Source organism: Coptis chinensis, chromosome 2, assembly GCF_015680905.1.
Source record: "Coptis chinensis isolate HL-2020 chromosome 2, ASM1568090v1, whole genome shotgun sequence".
Lineage (NCBI taxonomy): Eukaryota > Viridiplantae > Streptophyta > Magnoliopsida > Ranunculales > Ranunculaceae > Coptis > Coptis chinensis.
This window is the reverse complement of record NC_141457.1, coordinates 16,069,659-16,090,716: the sequence shown is the minus strand read 5'-3', so window position 1 is coordinate 16,090,716 and position 21,058 is coordinate 16,069,659. Positions and strand designations below refer to the sequence as shown.

The 21,058-nt window shown below is 37.3% G+C and overlaps 1 pseudogene; it reads right to left on the bottom strand.

Moving 5' to 3' along the window:
- Positions 1 to 2,294: 2,294 nt before the first annotated feature.
- The window catches only part of LOC147515108 (condensin-1 complex subunit CAP-D2-like), an 80,059-nt pseudogene continuing 61,295 nt past the window's right edge, over positions 2,295 to 21,058 (bottom strand).

The following is a 21,058-nucleotide window of genomic DNA, read 5'->3' as shown; positions in this document are numbered from 1 at the left end:
CTACCAGTGGTTATAATGGTTGTGGTAGAAGTTGGAAGTCCTGAAACCATGGAACAATTTAGTCAATACAAATTTTCAAATTGATGTGGACCTTCTCTCTCTCTGCTTGCCTTGACCACTAACTTGTTGAACTACTTTGCTTTAGGTTTATTTTAATTGCAAACCCATTATAGAGGGTAGAGGAGATAGTGTTTTTAATTATTTAGTACCACAAAAATTTTTTTTTCTTAAATTGTATCCAAATTGCCACAAACGTTCAATTTCTTACGATTTAGTAATGTCCAATTTCTATTTTTTGATAACCAAAATGTCCTTATGTCTTTAATTTCCAAATTTTCACTCCATCACTTAAGTTACTATAGTCATCTAACCCGTTCCAATAAAATGAATCTTTGAATCCAATGGTGATTATATATCTTCTTCATCCGCCACCCCAGTTTTTTATATAAAAAAGGGTTTTGGTTGGTAGTGGCAAGGGTGGAGATGGTGGTAGAAGTGGATGAAAAAGATACACTTAGTTACAAATTATAAAAAAAAAATAATAGATAGGGACATTTTGATTAGATAAATGTATAAATATATCAAATCGTAAAAAAATGAAAATTCATGATACTAATAGTGAGAAAAAAAATTGAATGCCATTTAAAAAAAATATGAAAATTTGTGGTACTAAATAGTTATAAACTGGATGATATATATTTTATGTAAAGTATACAGAGCTATTTTTTTCAACATATTGCAATAAATTACATTTTGGTGATTATTTTTCTTTCTGGAAACTTATCAATGATCCTATATGAAGTTATGAAGTTTATTGATGGTTCTCTGCTCAAAACATCTTAACTGTAGAGATTCTTAATACATGGAAGGATAGTATGAAACCTTTTTTGTCCACGTTGGAGTGTTGTGCCTTGCAAAGTTGCAAGTATAATTCCCTATGAGCCTACTATCTATATTGCCAACTACCACGGGCCCAAATCATGGTGGGGTGTACCACGTGTCGTGGGCAAATATCGTCCACACCAATATACCAATATTTCCAGCCCATAATCTTTTATTATATATTGAGATATCGACATTAGGATAATAGTCGATATCTCTATAAGTTGAATATTGCAAGTATGAGCGCGAAGAAAGTGGAGAAGAAAATAATAGACACGTGTCATCATGTGATTAGAGTAAAGCTAATTGGAAAGGCTATAAAAGGACTGATCTAGGAGAGAGAAGATCATTATCTTCTCCACACCAAAAAATTGTAAAACGAGAGAGAGAAAGCGAGAGTTTGTAACCGATACTATTAATCAATAAAAATTGGTTCATTTCATATCAAATTGCAGTTTAATCTTCAAACATTAGTAGGATTTTTAGAAAATCACATCAGACTACCACATTGGTGTCGTCCGTGCATCAGGAGCTTGAGAGTTCAAGTTTGATCTTTCTCCCTGCGATTCACTGATCAGTTTGGAGTGATTTTGGTTGAAGATTTGCGTAGTGTTGTTTGCTCATCAAGAAAGCATCATACGAGATTTTCTTTGGTAAGCGGAGTGTATTGAGGAAGTTTTGTTTTGAGGTTTGTTCAAAATGCCTCCATAAAGAGATACAACAAGTAAAGCAGCAATAAATGAAGATAGTAGTTCTCAGGTTGCTTCCAAAGTTGATGAGAGAAGAACTAGAAGATCAGTTAGTAAAGTAAGAGAAGAAGTAGAAGAAGTAGAAGAGATTCATGAGAAAGGGTTATCTTTGCAAGTTCTATTGCAAAAATTTCAAGAGTTGGAGAAACAAAACAAAAACTTAATATAGGAGAACAATACCATGAGGGAGATGAATGTGAAGCTTTCGCAGCAAGTTATATATGGAAAAGATGGAGAAGAGTCGTCATCATCAGATAGTCCAGTTGTTAGACAGAGCCATCAAAAAGAAATACCCTCTACAGCAAAGAAAGGCCCGGACGTAATGCGTGAAGAAAAAAACTTGCAAATTGTTCAGCCGATAACAAAAGAAATTATTGAAGAAATGATGATAAAGCAGTTTGGTGATAAATTACATGATAAGACATCAGCATCGGTAAGAAAGTTGGCATCAGACTACCACACACGCACCACCCACTCGCTTACAAACACTTTTACTTCATCAACATCTTGGTACATAACCAAGTAAAGGAATCTTCAAAATCATGCAAAAGGAAAAGAAAAACACACTTCAGCAAATTGATTTTGAGTGCTTTTTTTTTCTTTTTTCAGAAATATAAATAATCACGGTTGTATTATATTTTAATATAATTGTAGGTACGCACTTCACTTCACAACACCTTGTTGCATAACCAAAGTACATAAGCCTTCCCTTTCTTTTAGCACCACCAAACAGGTTGGAAGAGAATCACTCCATGACTTCAACCCCACTGTTTTCTGCATTATGACATTTAATTTGTAAGATCAATGGAAAAAATAGTAAAAACAAAAATAGGTGAGTAAAGCATGTAAGCATTATTTTAATAGTGCATTAAGGATCTAAATCACAGGTTTTTTCACATTTATATTGAACATAAATAATGAATCAATAAAATGACTTACCTTGATCTATGTCGATAAAAATAATAAAGTGGAATAAAAAATCAATAATAACTTGAATGACTTTCTTAGAATAACCGATTCTCTTCCTTAACCATTAGTTAACTTTCAGCGTCACATAAACTATGTGATGTAAATCACAGTGACAAGCAACACTAACAATATGAATAGTCTACTTTAGTACCTTGCTAATTATGTTCTTGAAATTGTCCATCATAGAAACCTCACACAGAACAAGCTCATAGATCGATTTTGAAAGAATCCATAAGCTTTCTCATTCCCTACTCAATGAATGTCAGCAAAGACAGGCAATAGGATATATCTTGCCACTGTTTAATATCTACAACGAGTTCAAAGGCAAAAATTAAGGAGTAATGCTCAAATGAAATAACTTTTTTAACAAGCTTGGTCTTGTACTTTCTACAATTTTTTAGATTTCCACCCCCAGCAACTTTGCTAATTAGACTTCCACCCCCAGTACTTCAATTATTAGACTTCCACCCCCAATTTGACAACATGACCAAGTCAGCCTTCTTTGACTGGATGTCATCCAATTGGAGCATGTGCAATGTCCATTCTACCCTTAACCATATAAAATTATGAAAATACCCTTTGACCTTTGCAAGACCAAAACCAATCTGAATGCCACGTGTCCTCATCACATCTATTTAATCCAATGAATAGAAATTTTTCTCCTAAATGACATCTACTACCCCTGCCCACCTAAAATTACCAAACTAACCTCACTCAAGTTTCACTCAATTGACACGTGTCAGCATCCTAACTAATAACATCAACGGTGGAGATTTACTCATGCAGAACACGTCTCATCAGCACTGCAAGAGCACATTGTTTTAGCTAGCTTACACAAGTAAACAAAGTGCAGAATCTAGCTATCTTCTTCACCGTAAATCAAACCTCACTCCATCTGAACAAGCAAGTTTAGCTCAAAGAACAAGAACTCAAAGAACTCAAAGAAGATAAGTTACATAAGGTTAGCTCAAAGAAGATACTTAAGATGTGGTAGATGGTTTACTCACACGTGATCGAAACTTTAGCTCAAGATAAGTTGCTTAAATTTCACACCTTTAATCAATTGTAACATATTTTTAGGTGGTTTAGAGTGTGTTAATTGAGAAATGTGAAACTTTTATGAGAATGTTTAACTTTCATGATAATATTATTTTGAAAAACCGATGTTTGAGTGCATTACATTTAAGTTTTTGTCATTGTAACATGAGTTATTGTTTGTATAGTTGAAAATAACGTGTATAATGGTGAAATGTTTTATAACTGTATAAATATTGCATCTTGGTGGGATAATACAAAATTTAAGATTTGCAGAGGGTCAGAAAACTAATATTTATAATTTTGATTCATATGTATCAAACACAAATGGAAAGGGATTGTTTGGCTAAAAGAAACTTGATCCTTCACTATCATGGGGCATTTCAAGAAGCACCTGATGGTTCATTGTATGCCCGTGATAATTATCGAGGTGGTGTTATGGAGAAGATGAGGAATGTGGACGGGGATAGGATAAATTTTATGGATTTAATAGATGATCTGAAGGAGAACTATTTGTCTGATATTAGTGTAGGGTTTGAAATATTGTACATTTTTAATGGTGAGAAAGTATTTGTTAAGAATGACAATGATTTGATGCGAATGTGGGCTAACATGGAGGAAGATATAAGGGGGTGGAGTCATGTATCTATTGAACTTGAAGGTGAACTTACAGAGTTGGTGGAAACTATGGTTGTGTCAACTCCACAAGTTACAACTCCAAAGTGTAAGAAGCCTAGCAAGAATGTACAGAAAAAGAGTACAAGGAGAAGAAGTACCACGAACAATAAGTATACTGATGATTTTTATACCATTTTAGATGATTATGAGGAAGAAGATGACTGGAATGATGATTTACCACCAATAGCACCTCCATCAGTATCTACCAATTTAGCTCCACAAGTTAATATATCACCTCCACCACCACCACCTACAAGCAATGCATCTACTCCTCACATTTCAGGTCCATCCTATATTAAAGATACCACAACACCCATTTCACCTGCACAAACACCTTTTTCACCTCCACCACCACCACTACCAAGACCCATAGATGAGATTGAGGATGATGAGGGGTATAGGAGTACACATTCTTCTGAGGATGAGGAGGATCATGTCATTGCAAACTAAGTGGACTTCATTGACTTCATTGGCCTAACTGACAATATTATTGATGTAGGTGAGGGAAATGAGCAATCCATTAACAAACCATCAGTTTGGGAGGTAGGAATGGAGTGGCCTAACATTGATATTTTGAGAGATGATATAAAAGATTTATGTATAGCAAATAGGTTTGCTGGTGACTTAATCAAGAATGATCAGTTAAGAATTAGAGTGGTATGTTTAGGAGAAGACAGAAAAAAGGTACAATGTCCATGGGTAGCTTATTTCAGGAGAGATGATGATGGATTCACAATGAGGTTTAATACACTGAAGCCAGTACATACTTGTCAGGCTGATTGTGATATGTTGAACAGAATAACTAATGTAAATTGGGTAGTCAGAAAAATTCAAAATCAAATGAAGGTTACTTAATTATTAGTGTGTTGAGCTAAATTATCTGTTATTTGATTGTTTTACATTTTACTAATGTAGTAACTCTTCTATTGTTTTGTCCAAGGTTCATTTCAAAACCATGACTCCTGTTTTCATAAAAGAAGAAGTCATGAGGGTTTTTCATGTCAATATAAGTTATTGGACAACTTGAAATGTGATAAGAGCCCAAAACTGTAGTTTTAACCCCTTAACAATAATACTTTTAGACCAATTATGCGAGTAATAAATAAGAGTTAATGCTGATTACGTGTTTTTATGTATTTCAGGCATTGAAGTCAATTATGTGCAGAAATGTGCCACTTTGGAGAGATAAAGGAGCAAGGGTTGGTTGCTAAGAAGTTCTGGGATTAAAGGCCAAGATTCAAGGAGAAAAAGCTTTTGTAAAGCCCGGTCAAAAGCTGAAAAGTCAAAGTCCACACAGGCAGAAACAACACACAAAAGTCAGCAAATCTTTCGAAAACCGTATCTTTGGACTCATGCCTCGGAATTAGACCTACCTTATGTCAAAACGACCGGCTCAGAAAGAGATTTCCAATGGTCTCAGCCTTGACCCAATCAGAGGAACAAAAGTAGACGAAAAGTTTATTGACATCAAAGCTAGCTGAAAAGGGCTCTGTGGACTGAAGGAATTGGGCTTTGGGCTCGATTTTTCGGCCCAAAATATGGCTCCTCAGCCCATGCACGAAAATGTGGATCTAGTCTCCTCCATATTCACACATAAGACTAAACTCTTAAGCGTCAATTAGGTTAGGTAAAAAGTAACCATTAGAGCATAGTGCTAGATCTAGTTTTCTTCCATTAATTAGTTTTCATACCTTGTTTTAATTTAGATTATTGAATCATTGTTATTCATTTATTAGATTAATAAAAATAGTTAGTTCTTCATAATTTCGGTTTTGATTTATTAAATTACTTAGATTTACATTCATATCTTAGTTGTTAATCATTTCTTAGTTGTTAAGTTAGATTTGAATTATTGATTAGATCAAATTAGTAAATTTACAATATTTATATGATGTCTTGTTTGATTTCCATGAAAAATGATAGTTTTATGAATCAAGGCTAAACCTCCATTAGAGGGGTTTGATGAAGCCTTGATAAAAATTTGATTGTGCAGTGTAGAATCGTTGTAAGAGTCTATTTCACTCTAGAGAGTAGTTGATTCGCCATGAAAATGGGTAGAACTTCCTCACATGCTAGTCATTAGTTGGTAAAGATTGTCATGAATGATTAGGGATTAGAACAACCAATTCTTATCATAAGAACGTAAAAATTTGATTACGACAATCTATGCTAGTTTATTAAGTTGGATTCAATGTGGATTCAATCCCCCCTAATTCTTTATCTAGATTTGAACCTTAGTATTTCGTAGTTGAGTTATTCATATCTTATTAGTTAAATTTGCATCGTAGTATAAAATTCCCACCATTACTCTCACTAACTTTGGCTAGGACTGATAATATTAGAAAACATTGAGTGCTAAAGAACTAGGAGTGGAACGAATCTTTTACTCCACTTTATTTTGATAGATTCGATAGTAGAACAATCTTTGATAAACACACGAGTTAAGTTTTAGTTTTATTTGCGTTTAAGTTTCATCGATACTTATTCATAGGTAAAACTAATTTTACGGTTATCAAATGGCGTCACTTCCATCATAGTTCTCTTTAGTATTGTTTTCTTTAGAATTGTTAGTCTTCCAAAGTCCCATAGCCTACCCACCCTTGTTTGATTCTAACTGTGGTTGTCCATTTCAGCACTGAAATTTTCCTCGCAGAATTACACGGAACGCGACCCGCGCCCTAGGCATGCATAAACTGAGCGCGCCACGCACCCAAATGCCTAGAACTCCAATTATACACGGAGCGCGATCCGCACCTATCCAAGGAAAAACTCGAGTGCCCCTCGTGCTGAAGCGCCTGAAACTTGAGTTTTTACTCAAGTGCGACCCGCTCCCTACCAAGGCAAAGTTCGACCTCCCCCCATGTTGAAGCGCCTGGAGCTCTAGTTTGACCTGAGCTTGACCCGTGCCCTACCTAGGCCTATTCCTAGCACGACCCGCGCCCTCTGCTGAAACTGCCCGATTTCCACAGGTTTGTTTCAAACTTCCATTTCTTCAAGGTTTTTAGTATTCTAACTTGTTATATACACTGAGCACGCGTATACAAGACGCTATTCATAAGCGAAGAAAGGAGGCATTCAGGTACTTCTTTCTTCAACACCTCGCATCTCTTGTTAGAGGTTCATACTAGCATATCAGGATTGTTTGGAGTGTTGTCGTGTTTAGTTAAGATTTGTCTTAGCCTTGCATGAGATTAAGGTCAGGCCGAAGAAAAATGCCTAACGTAATCAACCGGCAACGTCAACAAACACGCCTTTCTAGTATACCACTCACTACACCTTTAGCTAGCATACCACACACCACACTTGAAATAATGGCTGAAGAAATAGAGTCTCCTCTCTCTGACTTTTACAAAGCCTTGAATCATAGCCCAAAATCTTGCATCGTTCTATCAGACCCAGTGGGGGATTTCCGAATTCCCCCAAATATATTTAATTTGTTACACATTTTTCATGGGTTAGACCATGAAAAACCTTATCAGCACATGCGTAGGATTGACCAAGTCCTTACTACATTCCACCATCCTACGGTTGGTGCTGAACAAATTAAACTGAGGGTATTTCCTTTCACCTTAGCTAATAAGGCGGCGTCTTGGTTAACTGCCCAGGCGCCTAATTCTGTGGACTCGTGGGCCAAACTTGTTCAACTATTTATAGAACATTTTTACCCACCACTGAAGACCGATGAAATGTTTTCCAAGATTCATTTCTTTCGACAGAATCCTCATGAATTATTTTCAAAGGCTTGGAATTGTTTCACCGATCTTCTTATAGAGTGTCCACACCATAACCTTGCGAAAGACATATTAGTTCGTACCTTTTTCAAGAGACTGTTACATCACCACAAAGAGGTGCTTGAAATAATGAATTGGGGTAGTTTCCTCAGTAAGGGAGCCTCAGAGGCTTATAAATTTTTAGAAGATCAAACAAAGCGTAATAATAATTGGGGGGGTAGTGACGATATCTCCCGTTCTGCTAGTTCTTTTACAACAGTTAAGGCCGCCGATATGTTTGAGATGAAACCCGATCCTGAACTTAAAAATTTAATCGAATCTCTCACTAAAAAGGTAGAGTCTATTTATGTTCAAAAAAAGCATATTCACGTCATGAATGTCAACACCAATCCATGTAATTTCTATTTGAGTCCAGAGCATCCCGACTCCTATTGTCCTCTTTCCTATGAACAACAACAATCACAACAAAATAATGTTTGTTCCATTAATAGCGAACCTAACGTAGCTTGGCGACAAAACCCCAACTTCGGTTGGCAAAATAATTAACAACCTCCAAGGTTGTTTAACCCAAATGTTAGGCCGACAAACAATTACAACCAAGCTCAACCGAGGCAAGGACAAGGACAAGGAAATTACAATAATTATAACAATAATAATTATAATGCTAATAGAGGTATCGTTCCAGCAAATAATAACTATCAAAATCCACCCATTAATAATTAACGTGACATAGTTCCTGTCACACAACCTATAGCTAACAGCCCTCTACAACCGGATCGTTTTGATACCTTTATACAATCTCAACAACAGATTTTACAAGTCATCCAACTTTTCTTACAGCAGTTAGCATAAGAGAAAGTACAACCCAAAGGTGTGTTTCCAGGACAAGCGATACCTAATCCTAAAATAACAAACACATCCTTTGAGGTAAACGGTAATACTAGTACTAAAAATACAAACGTAGGTGAGCTAAATGCCATCACCACTCTCTATTCTGGGAGAGTGGTTGATAACAATGTAACTATGCCTATAGTTACCCCACCAGTTGTCCCTACACCGGAGATTATACTAGATACCGAAATAGAAACTGAAGAGCCTACCCCTATAGAGGTACCAGTTAAACCACAACCTAAGAAACATAAAGCAAAGGTTAGACATCCAGTTGATCCATACGCTAAATATAAAGAGAAACCACCGTTTCCCCATAAATTAGCTATGTTAAACAGGGATACAAACTTTGACAAGATTAGAGAAGTTTTCAAAAATCTAACAATAAACATACCCTTTCTCAAAGCAATTAAAAAATTACCTCACCACGCTAAGTTTCTTAAAGAGTTGTGCACTACTAGGCGTAAGACTAATATTCCTAAAGATGCCTTTCTAACTGAACAGTTTCCAATTTTAACAGAACATAATGGAATCGTTAAGTACAAGGACCCTGGTCGTCCTACTATACAATACACCTTAGGAGATTTCCACACGACCACTACTTTACTAGACCTGGGGGCGAGTGTTAACTTACTCCCGTATTATCTATACAAACAAATAGGTCTACAAGAGATGCAACCTACAACAATGACGTTGCAATTAGCTGATAGGTCTATCAAGTATCCTAAGGGTGTAGTGGAAAACATGTTGGTTAAGGTTTAGGATTTTTACTATCCTGCGGATTTTGTTATCCTCGATACAACTGTTCCAATCATTTTAGGGCGCCCTTTCTTGGCAACTGCCAACGCGCTTATAAACTGCCGCGATGGTTCGATGTCCTTTTTCCTTTGGCCATCTTTCTGTTGAGGTCAATGTTTTTAAAATGATCAACCAGTTTTCTTATACGAATATTGATGGAGAGGTTAGAATGATTGAGAGCTTAGCTCATGATTATTTCAAAACCACATTTCTAGATGATCAGATGCACAAATTCCTTTCCTTTAGAAGTTCCAACTTCGATGAGAACTCCTTGGAAGTTTAGGAAGATTTCTTTAATCTATTTTGCAACTCTTCCTTGCCACCTTGCAAGTCCCACCCTGCCAACATTCCTTCATCCCTTGACACTATGACGGGAGATAAATTTTTCACCCTCTATCCCAGTGATTCTTTTGACCCACCTATCAAGGAATGTCTTGCATATCTCAAGGCTTCTAATGATCGAGACCTGAGAGCTCTAGCTGACACTCATTCATCTTCCATTACTAATTTTCCCTAGTTTCTACCTTTTCAATGGAACCTGGAGTTTGCGCTTGACCCTCTTGTTTTTTCTGTGCTTAATGATTTTCTAAATCCTCTTAATACAAGAATTAATTCCCAAGGGAAAGGCACTTGACACCTTCATTTTCATAATTGAGACAGTACCCACATTCTCATTTTTTCCATTCCATCCTTCTAAAACTTATCCATATCCAACATATCTTCCACAAACATCCATTTTCTCACGATCATTCACTTCGACACGCTCTCATTCAAAGATGAAGAAGAAGGTGCATGCTTGGTTACGTTCAAGATCTATCAGACTTCATTTTCATTTCAATAAGTTGCGTCGTAGAGAATCTTGGTGCTTGATTTGATTTGGGGGTGCATTCCATGTTATTTATTTATGAAAAGACCCACAACTCTTTAGGTTGTTGATATATAGAAAATTGCAGGGTATATATATATATATATATATATATATATATATATATATATATATATCAATTATTTGTTAAAGTCTCAAATATCTTACTATAAACGGCTCATTTTGTTGTTTGGTGTACTTCCTTACAATTCCATATATTGGTAAGTGCACTATTCAGGTAACCAGGCCCTCCCTATAGAATGTGTGGCTGTAAGTACCGGATCCTAAGTTCACGGTTAACATAATTCACATATTCCACTCATGCATATTTTCTCAGTTTTTTAGTCATGTTTCTCTATGGTGTGAATTATGCATTTATTGCTTTATTGTTTTTCTTATATTAAATTTTATTCATAAAAAGTAAAAAAAATAATATCAAAACCATAAAAATAGTAATCTAAGAAGTCTCGGGAATCTGACTTTAAAATACCCACTTTTAAAAACAAATTTTCTAAACTCTATTCTCTAAAATTTGTTTAGGGGTGGGGTGTTCATTTTTCCGTACTGGATTGTTCAACTTTCCATTTGTGTTGCTTAGGCCGTTTAATTATATTTCGATTCGGGTTGACATTATCTATGAATTTAGATTTCACTCGTTTGCCTAACTTACATCATACACGCACTTCGAGGCATTTTCCATCTACTTATATATCACCCTAAGTTAGAATAGAGTGTTTTATGTATCATTGGATTGGAAATTCTCTCCTGATCGTTTCCATATCTCATTCGCATAAATCTGACCGGTAACGAAGCGGCAATTTTAGGTTGAAGTTGCGCAAAAAATCGACGAATTTCAAAAATCAATTTGGGCTTGGGCCCAAGGCACGCACGTGTGACGCACGTGCGTCTCCTTTCTCCAAACAAAACAGAATCGCGATTTCTTTCAAATTCCACCATTACCAAATTCAAAACCCTACCCAAAAATTAAAAATAATAAAATAAAAAATAAAAAAAACTTAAATAGAACCACGCCCAAATTTTAAACCCAGCCCAAAACCTTCCCCAAAACACTCCCACCACCATCTCTAACAATTTCAATCACCGGAAACATCCAAAAATCCAAGAATTCGAACTGCCACCGTGCCTCCTCCCTTTCTTTTCAGTGAGTTTGATTTTAACTCCATTCCCCACCTTATTCAAACCCACAAGTCCACCCAAAACTTCAATGGCTCTAAGACGAAGAATTTTACCAGAACAAGCTTTTACTGCCGCCCGCTTTACACCATTTTTTCGTAACGAAATGATTAAGAGGAATTGGAATAAGTTGTGGTACTCGACAGATGATTTCAACCACTCCGATTTGGTCGAACAATTCTATAAGAAGAGAGAGTTGGATGGTCAGAAAATTTTCATGAGGTGACTGGGACTAGGAGAGAATTATCGAGAGAGAAGTTGGTTGAGATTCTAGGCATTACGCCTGAACACCACCTCAAAGCCACCGTGTAGGAATCCCAGTATACTGGAGTTCCTGCATTGATGAACGACACTCTCATGGAGGGTCAATACAATCAATTCTCATTGTGCTCGAAATATCTCTGCTTGAACCAACCAACTGGTTGTAGCTCAGTGGATTGGTAAGAACGTCATTGGGAAAGAGAAAGTGAGCGACATCGGTTTGACATGTCTACACGTTATCTGGATATTGCAAGAGAAGAGGTATGAATTTTGTATCCTCGAGTTTTTGATAAATATGATTAGAGGAGTTGGGAAAAGTATTGCACCATTTCTTGCTTTAATTACGAAGATAATGTTGTCTTGGGGACCAAGAACTGAGCGGACTATGTTGAAATTGCATTCAAATGAAATTATTTATATGGAGTGCATCCAAAAGACTTGGATGTTGCCGGAGGATAGGGTGGTTGATTCGGATGAGGAAATGGAGGACATGACATGTTTGGATGAAGATGTCATGGAGAGGTGTACATCTGATTCAGAACGCATGTCAGTGTTGCATACTGGCGTGCGTTGCATTTATGCTATTTGTGAAGATATACGGGATAGGCAGATTATAATTCGAAATAAACAAAAGAACCTTCAGACGAGTTTTGAAAACCTCGAAAAGGGTCAGGATGATCTCTTATATAACATGGGGACACTCCTTCTGTAGGAACCGTTATTCAGAATACAAATATTTCTACAAACCGCGAGAACCACGCGTAGCGGAATTACTGGGTTCACACGATTTGGATAGAGCACATACTTTTTAGATCCGGTTTTGATAACTCTGAGAATCCAAGCTTTATGAATCCAAATCAACAATCAACCTCTTGATCTTCTATTGTATTCCTTTAGAACAGATTGGACATTGTGTGGGCAACGATCTACCAATCCCCTTCTTTCTCTCAAGATCATAAACGAATTCAGATCTACTTTTCTTGCCTCTTTTTCAGAACAAATGAATAGTGAATTTCGGCCAGAGAGAGTATTCTATTTATAGGCTACAACTGGGACCATGAGGAGAAATTAGGGTTGGGCCTTCTGACGGGCTTGGGCTTCCCATGTTCACCCCGAACACATGGCCCAAGTCCGTCAACAAATGGCTTATTCCACTAAAGGCCATTGTTGCACTACCGCCCTAATCCCAAATTATGTGTCAGCGTTTATGGGCTTCATATTATATGCTCGTTGATCTCCACATGTTTAAGATATCGAATGTCCATTGATTAAGTCAAGTTACTGACAACTACATTAATTAACTTCTTATGTCCTTGAGTAGTACCACTCAACCTCATTGTCATGTCGGAATAAATCCACCTGCAGGGTTTACATGACAATCTTTTTAAGCTCCTCAAGGGGACATCATCAACCCGACTTTTTGGGACACGATTCCTTCAGAATCAGCAAACACACCTTACATACAATGTCATTACCCAATCCATCGAGTTTGTTGATTCACAAATGAATCTCACTCATTGATAATTTAAAGTAATGTATAATGCATGTAAGTGCTCATTATTATAACCAGATTAGGAGGACAAGCATCCATAATAACAGAGGCGTTTGTTCTCTTATATAATCAGTATAAGGAGAAACAACCTCACTTGGTCCTGTTCAATATACACAAAGTGTACTAGTGTAATCTTATAGTCAAGATAGACTAATACCAGATTATACTACAACCGTACTAATGGTTTGTCCAAATCCATCTAGGTTGTGAACGATTACTTATACTTTATAAGGTACTGATGATATGATCTTCTGTGTGTTCACACCATATCATCTACAATATAAAGTATTAGACACATGTATATAACTAATAACATATATAATATGCATAACATTTGCCCATATGATTCTCATTCAAAATATAAAGAATTAGAGTTAATACAAAAGTAATGTTTTTAGTATATAACTCTATCATCTTCAGCGTCACGATGAGCATTATAAAGAGATGAAGGCAGAGATGAAAGCAACAATGCCTGTTCCAAGTAGAGATTCTACGATGCATGCCACCCCTGGAGGTTTCTGCTTCAGATGAGTCTGAGAGGCGTGAGCGTCGTCGTCAAAGGACGGATGGCTCGGGCCCTTTTTCATCTCAGGACCTATCCCAATCTCAGGCCCAATCTCCATCTCAGAGTCCATCTTCATCACGTGGCTAGTTGTTTAGAAAAAGTTGTTATTTCGATGTTATTTAGTTGTTTTTATTGTTTTTATTAATTCAGATATTAAGTTTTTTGAATTCCGTAGTTAAATTTGAATTTGGTAGTTAAATGTTATTTCAATTTCAATTTTAATATAATGTGGTTCTTTTCAAATTGTGCGTTGTTTTCATTGTTAATCCCACCTTCCCGAATTGTTATTTAGTCTAGCATGATTTTTATATATTCCAAAATTTATAATATAATTTTGGGGTGATTGTTAGGAATGTTGCCGATATGGGCATGGCTATGAGTAGATATTGTGGTAGGATGAAGTATCGATGAGTTAGGCAGTTACTATCCTAAATTCAACCTAAAAGATATTAGGTTTGTTTAGGAATAGAGAATATGGGTTGTTTCCGTTTTCGGTTTCAGAAATATTTTGTTTCTGGCAACTGCCTTAAAACTTTTTAGCAACTTGCCGATTCGTTTTGGAAGCTCACAACCTATATAAACTTTCTTCATTCTACACTCACAACCCACACTACATTCCACTTTCATCTCTCACCTTTCACACCCACGCTTTCCTTCTTATTTCCTTTTCACTTCAGCACTCAGCAGCTTAGAGCGCGCCTGCGCCTCAGTGGAGCACCACCTGCTCCCTAGGCACTGTCAGCCAAAATTTCTTCAGAGTGTGACCCGCACCCTATCAAGCCCAAACTTGAGTGCGACCCATGCCCAAAACACTGGAATTCCAGTTTTCATCCGGAGCGTGACCCGCGCCCTACCAAGACAAAAAGTGAGCGCGCCCTACGCCTAAGTGTCTGGAACTAGAAATTCACCAAGGCGCAACCCACGCCCTATCCAAGGATAGGTCGAGCGCACCCTGCGCCCTGACCCCCGTGGGCACGAAAAAATCCAATTTTTTATAGGTTGTTCTAGGATCGTTTGCAGCTGTTCCAGCAAGTAGTTTGGTGATGACATCCCCTCGTATCATACCGGAACAGTCTTTTGAAGACTTGTTCCAAAGTGACACCTATGGTGCGTGGTTTCGCGAAGTGATCATTCTAGCAGGTTGGGAGCCGCTATTGGTAAGTCCTAATGAACTTTATTCTCTCGCACTTACATCTTATTTTTATGATAATTGTAAGTTCTTTGATAGACCAAATGGAGAACAAGTGTTCTCCATCACCATCGAGGATGAACTGATGGAAATTTCAAGGTTCTTGCTAGCCTTTGTTCTTGGACTTGCTATGCCCGCTGAAATACAAGACTCATGGGCCTATTTGGTAAATAATATGTACATGTATAACTATGAGGATTTGCATGAGTATTATGGGGCAAGAATCTTTAGGATAGAGGACCAAGGGGATTATAACGTCGCCCTGGGTCGCCTGTCTATGAACGTAGGCACTGTTATGTTTTGGATCATGCTAAACATTAGAGGGGAATGGCATTATTCTTCTGTGAATGATGAAACTTGTGATATTTTCTTTACTTTAGCTGGGGGACGCACACTCTATGATATTCCCCAGACCCTAATGTCTAGTTTAGCCCGAGCCCATAGCAAGAGGCATAAGTACCTTCTTATGCCTGTTTTAATTTGCCGTATTATGCTATGTTTCTTCCCTGCTTTTTGTGCTCGTTTCACAGATTGGGTTGGGGTCGACATTGTGAGACCCACCAATTTTATTATTCGATCATTCTGTGCAATGACTTGGCAAGGGTGGAGGATACAACCTCATCAGGTTGCACCTTACACCCCATCCGACCAAGTGGCACTTGACAGGTTAGCTATAGTAGACGATAAGTGGCGTGAAGCCTGGCAAATTACCATGGCGTGGCAGGATGCAAAGGAACCTCATTTCTTTATTGAAGATGAGGAGGATGAGGCTTAAATTGGAGTTAAGGTTAGTTTTTATTTCAGTTAGTGTCTGCTTATGTCCCAAGCAATTTGATTCTTGTTAACCCCATAATGGGTGGAACTCATATCGAGTTGCGTCAGTTTTTATTTTCTATAATAGTATGTTTTAACCTTGTTTTGCAGATGTTCCAGAATTTCACGCGTTTCCATGGTATTTCTCTACCCTATTTATTTAAATACTTTGAGGACACGTGTAATTAAGGCATCTGTTAGGATATAGATATGTATAATATGCACTTGTTTTCTAGTTAAAAATTCAAAAAATTTAAAAATATTAATAAAAAGTTTATGTTGTACACTTAGGAATATTAGTATTGTTTTATTTCTCTATGCCTTGATAATCTAAAAATCTCACGTAGCTTTTGCATTAGAATAATTTTTAATATGTAGGTAATAATCTTTGCATCTATCTATAAATATATTACATGAGTATCTATGATTGTCTGGCAGTAAGTTTCTGAAATCTAGGCTAGAGTACTTATTCTACAAATCCTGTGAGAATATAGCCTACAGCCTTATATGAGTGAAACATTTGAGAAATGACACAAGGGAAAAGTAAAATCCGGAAAGAGAAATCACACGTCCACTTGCTTGATCACTATACCGTATCCTAAGCGAGAATTTAGGCCCTCTTTGGATCGATATAGCCAGAAATTCAACCCTTATGAAATTATTTTCCGCTAGTCGCCCTTTTGAGCCTTTCTTTAGCCTTTCGTAAACCGTAAATCCTTTACCCTGTTACAAAAACAAAACAAAATAAATAAATATATATATATATATATATATATATATATATATATATATATATATATATATATATATCAGCCTACCCATTCTTTGAATGAGTCTGAGAATAGAGATGAAGAATAGAAAAGAGAAAGACCTTTGAAATCAAGAATTTGTTAGTCGCTTCAGATAAGAAAAGAAAGTTTTCATCCAAATAAAATAAATAAATAAAATAAATAAATATATATATATATATAAGGATGGAAACAAAATGTAGAAGCAAAAGTAAAGAACAAGGTTTTCTCTAGTTGCATAATATGAAGACTATATATATATATGGCTAAGGATGGAAACAAAATGTATAAGCAAAAGTAAAGAACAAGGTTTTCTCTAGTTACATAATATGAAGACTCTATTATCTCAGACTTGTCCGTTTTGAATATCCATTTCCTTCCTTCTTAAACCATCTCCTAATCCCCACAACACCTAATAAAGACCTCTAGCTCAATTAGGAATAGGTTAGTGTGATAGTAAATGACAGATATGTTTGATCGACTCCAGCTTCCTTGTGTGTCATTGAGATTGTAAGGTAGAGTGTGCCCACTGCACACTGGAGTAGCAAAACTTGAGCGGAAAAATCAAAGTATTTTTGTCTTGACATTTATGTGAGGACCTACTTAAGGACGATATTCCGAGTTTTCATAAACAGACCTGCTAGTGCATTTCATAGTATTACTCATTGTATATATGTTTATTCGTAGATGATTGATTATTATGCATATATTAGCTTAGGTTTTGACTTGATTATTTTATATTCATTGCTAGTGAGATGTATAGATAATTGAGGTATAAATAGGGAAACAATAGTTTTATTTCTTAGTCGTTGTAGTATAGATAAAGTTTGTGAGTACCTTCACTGGAAAACTCTCACGAGGCTATAACTCGTCCACTAGGGAATTCCTAGTGGTTTAAGGCCTTGTTGCATATAGTCAATGCAATCGCACTCGGCGAAACGAGATTAGTTAGAACTCCATTTTTGGTCACTTATGCTAATTTCTCATATTTGCTTGAGGACAAGCAAAATGCTGTTTGGGGGTGGTTTGATAAGAGCCCAAAACTGTAGTTTTAACCCCTTAACAATAATACTTTTAGACCAATTATGCGAGTAATAAATAAGAGTTAATACCGACACGTGCTTTTTATATATTTGATGTGAAGTCAATTATGTGCAGAAATGTGCCACTTTGGCGAGATAAAGGAGCAAGGGTTGGTTGCTAAGAAGTTCTGTGATTAAAGGCCAAGATTCGAGGAGAAAAAGCCTTTGTAAAGCCCGGTTAAAAGTTGAAAAGTCAAAGTCCACGCGGGCAGAAATAGCACACAAAAGTCAGCAGAACTTCCAAAGACCGTATCTTTGGACTCAGGCCTCAGAATTGGGCCTACCTTATGTCAAAACGACCGACTCGGAAAGAGCTTTCCAATGGTCCAATCATTGACCCAATAAGAGGAGTAAAAGTGGATGAAAAGTCTGTTGATATCAAAGTCAGCTGAAAAGGGCTCTGTGAACTGAAAGAATTGGGCTTTGGGTTTGATTTTCCAGCCCAAAACATGGCTCCTCAGCCCATGCACGAAAATGTAGATCTGGTCTCCTCCATTTCCACACATAAGACTAAACTCTTAAGCATTAATTAGGTTAGGTAAAAAGTAGCCATTAGAGTATATTGCTAGATCTAGTTTTCTTCCATTAATTAGTTTTCATACCTTGTTTTAATTTAGATTATTGAATCATTGTTATTCCTTTATTAGATTAATAAAAATAGTTAGTTCTTCATAATTTCGGTTTTGATTTATTAAATTATTGTATGTACCTGTGTACTCATACCCCTACAAACGACCATCATTGGGTACTACTATAAGAACCACCCACTAATGAGGCGTGCTTGCTTGCCCGCTACTGTGGCATCGCTTGCCTACTAGTGAGGTGGGCTTGCTTGCCCACTACTATGGTAGTCCTGCTTGCCTACTAGTGTGGCATTCGGGCATGCTCCCTATTGGAGCAATGACACTGCCCACTAATATGGCACCCAAGTTATATATAGCAGGTCCGGAGATATGTCAAGGGATTTTTTCCATATGAAGCTTTGGGAAAGATTTCATACAAAGAGGAAAATATCTCATCAAATAAGGAAAGGGTATTTTAAGCAATAAGATTCCTATAAATACCCAACAATCATTTCAAACAAAGAACTACGTGCATTTTTGAGACTTGATTCCAGAGAACAATTTGGATACGTAGGCAACCGTACAGTCTCTTTCACTCTATATCAACCTCTCCAACAAGATCATTAGTGTGTTTGTGTGAGTTCTCACCCAAACATAATTGGTGCCGTCTGTGGGGATTACCAACGAACCTTCGTCCACGTTCTTTTTTCCAAGCACCATTAATAGCAAAAACTATAAAGTCTCAGGCGAACAAGAATGCAAGAACACAACAACAACAACAAGACGAAAATCCGGAAGTACTAATCAGTCAGGAGGTGATAGAACAACCTGCTGCAATAGATCTGCAAGATCAGCCTTTTCAACTCCAAGTGCCATGACAACCCAGATCTAGACGTCTGCCATCTCAGGCTCCAGTAACTCACCTTTAAGATCTAGATGTTACAAATGCAAATGAAGTAGATCCGGAAAATATGGAGATAGGAGATGAAGACGTACCGTTAGAAGTACTGCGTCAGAGGTTCAGAAGAGAGAAAGAGCATAGCAACTACTTGCAGAAGCAACTAGACAAAGAGAAGCAAGTACAAAGGGATTATGCCGGTGCTACATCTTCCACACCAGCAAGAGCTCCCAGATCCGGGGAAAACCGGAGTGTATCCAACCGACTACAATTTAATTACGGTACATCCCGGCCCATTGAGCCTGGCCCCCGAAAGCATCATCACTCAAGGTCAAGCAGACATTCATCCCATTCAAGAAGATGATCCAGATCTCGAAATACCAACAACACTAGGCGTAGAAGTGGTCATAACATGACAAGATTATTGAATGTTGATCATAGCGCATCAGAAAGGTGGACAACATCCATTATAAGATGCAATGTTGAACGCCAAGATTAGGACCTCAGAGACGAATTGCAACATGACCTTAGACATGGCTTGAATACAACAAACTGATACAGACAGGTTAACGACGGTCAGCCTAGAATATGGCGACACCAAAGAAACGGCTCCCCAGTTCGACAGCCTATCCCGTTTTATCGGCATAGGTCTCGCAGCCCAAGGAACCAGCCAAATATAGAAGCAAGCAACAACTGGGGGCGACAACACCGTGAGATGCAACGTAATGAAGTTATTCCTTAAGTCGTAAATCTAAAAGCCACAGGTGCACCATTCACGGAACAACAAATCAAAGACATCATCAAGAAAACAATGACCAATATGGGTGTCACTGAAGCACGATGGAAAGACCTTGTAGTGAATGAAGATGTCGTCGGGAGATTTTCCCTAAAGATATAAAATGCAGAGCATCAGAAAGGATTCAAACAACCAGACCTTCCTACGTTCAACGAAGCAGGAGGAGACCCGAACGATCATGTTATGGAGTTTAAAAGCAGGCTAATTCTATGGTGCAAAGATGACCCCTCCTGTGCAAACTTTTTCCATCTATGTTAAAAAAAGAAGCTCTACGTTGGCTTCCCAGCTTGCCAGCTCAATCTATCGCGTCATTTCAGGAATTAGCAAACTAGTTCACAGATAGGTTTAAGCATAATTGGACACGTCCTAAGGATGTCAACAGCTTGCTCAACACCAAGCAGCAAAAGGATGAAGCATTGGCAAAGTTCGTAATTCGTTTTCGCCAAGTGCAAATAGAGGTCACCAATGTTCCTGACATAATGATCATTCATGCATTCAAGGAAGGAGTCCATTTCGATAAAAACGGAATTTATAACTCCCTTGTACGGGACCCCCCACAATCAAAATCTGATTTGTTTGCACGAACGCAGCAGTTCATTAACGTGGAAGAAGATGTTAGATCAAAAGCCTCAAGAGACAAAGACTTTCGGAGTAAAGACTCAAACGAAGGTAAAGGCAAACAGAAGCAGAACATATCGGAAGGGCCACAACAGAAGTCAGAATACAACAAGGTTAACACGGTTAAGGTGGAGGAAATGAAGC